Genomic DNA, 5138 nt, shown 5'->3' on the forward strand with positions numbered 1-5138 from the left:
CCTGCTCCCCTGCCCCCACCCTGATGGAGCACTCAAGATGGCAGCTCACTGGGTCGTCCTGAAAGAAAAAAAGTTTGCAAATGGCTCCAGTCCTTTTCTTTTATAATAGGTCAGGAGGGAGAATGACCATGGTCAATTCTCTTCTCAATCCTGTGTGAACTCACAGCATTTTCGAGCTGCTCAGTGAGCAAAACCAGGCAGTGTGAGTTTCTGACAACGACATCATGCCAAGATGGGCTCTCCAGATACGTGCACAGCCTTGAGGTTTTATGTCAGTCCCTCTCTGCCCAACGTCATTTCCAAAATAATGGAAAGGAAGATTTGATTTTTCCATGTGAATTCTCCATAATAATCTTCTCTTATTGCCAATAGCCATTTGTGTCTGTTACTGAGCTTTAAGAACATTCTACATGGAATGCTGTATCCCTTAGAAAAGACATAAATTAGGAGTTGATTATTCAGAATTACATATAAAAAAAAAACACTTTACGGAGTCCATAATTTACCACAGGGTTGTAAAAAAAAAAAAAAACAACAGTAAGTTCCCCTAGAATACTTAAGTAGTAGTATGTTTTTAAAAATGTAACCAACATACACTTTTTAAAGACATGCACAGAATGTATGGGGGAGGTAGACATGTACACCTCTTTTTATCAGTAATACAGTAATAGCTGACACTACTACTTTCCTTCACTAGGTAATACTGTCTCCCTTCCCGTTTCCCTGAGGGTTTTCCACCACCATTTTCCTTAAGCGTGGCAGTCGTAGAAGCCGCAATTATCGGAGTCACAAAACTCAGGGCCTGACTTTATTACCCAATCATAATGACAATTATCCTTCTAGTTTTCCCTTTGTCCATGTACACACATTTCCAAGGCATGTTTTTCCACAACTGCAAAGAGAAAGGCCAATGGTTCACACTCTCTATACTTACACTCTATACTGATAAAGCAATGTCATTAACTTTTGATAAAAGAAGAAGCAAATTATAGCCCCTTATGCTTAGATTATATTTTCCCTCTTAGGGAACTCAAAGCGAAAACCAAGATGACCAGTGTGTGTGTGTGTGTGTATACATAGGTATTACTATATTGTTATATAATTATTATATACTACTAAAATATTTTTAATAATGTCAGGTTCAAAGTGAGCTTTCCATCCATCTGGCCAAGGGGGTTGGGGAATGTGTACCTAAGACTACTTGGGCCCAATGGAGAAAAGGCTTTGAAGCCACAGAATTTTCTAGATGTTCAGAGAGAGGAAACAAAGTCACTTCTCAAGTAAAGATTTTCTCTCTGTAGGGCACTGGAAATGCAGAGATAGATATGGGCTGGGGGCTAGCTAAATGTTTGTTCTTTTTAATGGAGGCCCAGCTCCCCCTTGGCTGCCTGGCTCTATGTCACATGGTACGAGGAGCGCCAAATCCCTGTCAGCAGACACTCTGAGGTTTAAGTCCTGTGTGGGTAACGCATGCTCTGTGAAGGGTGCCACTTCTGCTTCTACTGTCCCATTACTGTGTAAACACAGGCAAACCCTTTTCTGTGCTCCACTTCCTCTCTAAGTTGACATACAGTTGGCCCTTGAACAATGCAGGGATGAGGGGCGCCGACCCCCCGGCAGTCGAAAATCCACACATAACTTTTGATTTCCCCAAAACTTAACTACTAATAGTCTGTGTTGACCTGAAGTCTTACTAATAACACGCGCGGCCGATTAAGCTGTATTTTGTATGTTATGTATATTACATACTGTATTCTTACAATAAAGTAAACTAGAGAAAAGGCACACCTGGGTGGCTCAGTCGGTTGAGTGTCCGACTCTTGGTTTCAGCTCAGGTCGTGATCTCAAGACCGTGGGATTGAGCCCCACGTTGGGCTCCATGCTCAGTGGGGGAGTCTGCTTGGGATTCTCTCCCTCTCTTCCGCGCACGCGCTCCCTCTCAAGTAAATAAATGAATCTTTAAAAAAAAAACTAGAGAAAAGAAAGCATTATTAAGTACATCGTAAGAGAAAATACATTTACAGTACTGTCTTTTATTTCTCGAGAGACAATCCGCATGTAAGTGGATGCTCGCAGTTCAAACGCACGTTGTTCAAGGGTCAACTGTAAATGTGAGATTGGCCGATATGTCCAGAGACCACTCGGTATGGGTAAGTATCACCCCGCGGTTAAGAGTGCAGGGCCTTCAGGCAGAGAGACAGGAGTCTTAGTCCAGTTCTTCCACTTTTACCAGCTGTGTGATCCTAGGCAAGTTCCTTAAACTTGCCGTGCCTCCATTTCCTTATCTGTGAAATGGGTATAAAAGCAGTACTTGCCGCAGAAGGGTGAAACGACATACCCAGTGCCTTGAACAGCTTAAGACACATGACAAGCCCTTGATTCACCCTGGCTTTTGTTATGTTAGGTATTTCCGGACAAGGCTGAAGCAGACATTTTTTTTTTTCCTCTAAAACCAACCAGTTCTTCTACCTCCCGCGGCCAGACTTGAGGATCTTACTTTAGGAACAAGCCCTGCTACTTAGCATCCCTCCACACCCACTGCTCCAGGAAGTAGTTATCACCAAAGCTGCCAATGACCTCATTGTGACCATCTCCAAGAGACTCTTATCTCTAATCCTTCCTGAGTCAGCCGCCACTTCTGTGATCACTCCTTCCATTCTTCTTCTCACTTTGGCTCTTAAAGTGCTATCCCGTGCCTACTGAACTTAAGGCAAGAACTTCACGAGTTCTTAAGGTGTGTGCTTTACCGCCCCTTGCTTTACTCCAGGCTACAGAGTCCTCAGTGCTGGCACGTCGTAGATACTCAGTGAATGTCCGTGGCCCTGCCTTCAACTGCGATGTTGGAGAATGTCCTCAATCTCTGTCCCCTTGTTTTCTTGATATTTGGGTCCTTGCTGCGCTCCCTGGCATCCCTGCTAAGTGACGAAAACCCTGGAATGCCGTCTGACTTATCGTCCACCTTTCTTTACTTGAGACCCGACATTCTTCATAGTTAAACTTCCTCTGCCCAGGTTTCTAATTTTTGTGGTGGGTACATTGTTAATCCTCCTTTTTTCAGGAAACAGATGTAGCAATTAAGCCCCTAAAACATCAAAACCGCACACAATTATTCTGAAAACAACTCCTTTGGGGATGTACGAGATGTGTTGTAGCAAGGGAATCCTATTCTCCGAGAGGCAGGACCCAAGAATGTGCATTTAAAAAAATCCAGTTCCTCGGGTGCCTGGCTGGCTCAGTTGGTAGAGTGTGCGACTCTTGATCTTGGGGTTGTGGGTTCGAGCCCGTGTTGGGTGTAGAGATCACATAAAAAGAAAAGCTTAAAAAAATAAAAAAGGAAATACAAATAAAAATAGAATTCCTTTCTTATACACAGTAAGTATGATAACCATTGGTTCGCTCTCACCCTGAATCCCCTCTTTTGCACGTCTCAATTCAGGGCCACTTCAACTGAACCAAGTTATATACCTGTGAGGATCAAAGTTACTTAATACATTAGCTTATAATATTAAAAAAAAAAGAGGCAGATTTCCCTTTGCATGCACACACATGCACATGTGTTCGTGCACGCACACACACACACACATTGAAGTCAACTGTACATGGGTTTTTAAAAATTACCTATTTATTTTGGATTATTCACACCATTAGACATAGCAGGGCCAATGATACTTTAAAGGAAAAGTTCTAATTTTTAAAACGTTTGAAAATGTTTTAATTTTTTAAAAGACTTTCTTTATTTGAGAGAGAGAAAGAGAGCAAGAGACAGCGTGGGGTGGGGGGTGGAGGAGGGGCCAGAGGCAGAGGGACTCGATCCCAGTATCCTGGGATCATGAGCTGAGCCTAAGGCAGACCCTTCACTGACAGAGCCACCCAGGCACCCCAAAATATTTTAATTATAATTTCTTTTAAAATCGGAAGGGAGAAAATAGTATAACAATAGTGAATATATATTAATGAACTCAGTCTCGACTACATTTGTCTTTATACCACTGCACTTATAGGACATAGTTTTTAATGGAGGAAGGGGCCCACAAAGGCAAAAATGCCCACAGCATTTCCGGGAACCACAAAAGTTATAATGCAGCCCTGGTAATGACAACTGACCTTTTTTAGGTTCATGTGTTCATATGAAGAATTCCTGGAATACTTTCATAGTTTTGATTTATACATTGCCTTAGACTTAGTCTTTGGTATTCTAATTTCTTTCTATTTATTTTGATCCTCCAGAGACCTCATCTCTGGAATTGCTTTTGTTCACTGTCTTTATACTAATGACTTCCAAATCTCTCTTCCCCTCTATCCTTGTGTCAGATTCTAACTTTGAACTTCTAACTGCCCATGGGGTATTTTCCACTTGTGTATCTCATCACAGGCTCAAAACCAACAAACACATCCCTGAGCTCACCTTCCCCTGCTCTTCAGTTCTCGCTCTCTGCTCTCCCGACTGTCTATTAGAATTCCCACTAATTTTGTAGTGACTATGAGCCAACCGGAAGCTCAGGTCCTCTCTCCCGCCCTTATCGGAAGATCTGGCTGGGCCTTAGGTCCTGATCTGAGTCTTGCTGCCCACCCTCAGCCCTGCTTTACTTGACTCTCATCAGACTCCTGTGTGCATTCCCGCTTCCTCCTACAACACAGTTCCTAACCATCCCTGAATTGACCTTAGCACTCTTTTCATCATTTTTTCCCTCTGCTCCATAATCCCACTAATTCAACACAAACTCCTTACTAGTTTTTAAGGGCCCGCCTAAGTGTATCCCTCCGTTCCGGCCAACATGTCTCTCTGTACATGAACCCCCACCAAAGGTGACAGTTAAAGACTCCCCTCACTCTCCCATGAACTGGATTTGCTGTCTTTGTCTTTTGTTCAACTCTACATTCATTCATTCACTCATTTATTTGGTGGACTGAGGCGGGGGGGAGCTTCTCTGGGCACAGTCACCTTAAACATTCCCTTCCTACCTATTCCAGCCCTATATAGCTTTCAAGCTCAAGTCAGGTCCCCATTTGCGTAGCCCCGGGTTTACCCGTGATCACTGGTCTCCCTCCTCTGCACCCCCACAGCACTTGTGCAGTGTCTCAGAATTGAGCACTTCGTGATGCTTGTGATGTGGGATTTCTCGACAATGTCGTGTGTG

Source organism: Ursus americanus, chromosome 6 (assembly GCF_024610735.1).
Source record: "Ursus americanus isolate L20-20 chromosome 6, mUrsAme1.1.p, whole genome shotgun sequence".
Classification (NCBI taxonomy): domain Eukaryota; kingdom Metazoa; phylum Chordata; class Mammalia; order Carnivora; family Ursidae; genus Ursus; species Ursus americanus.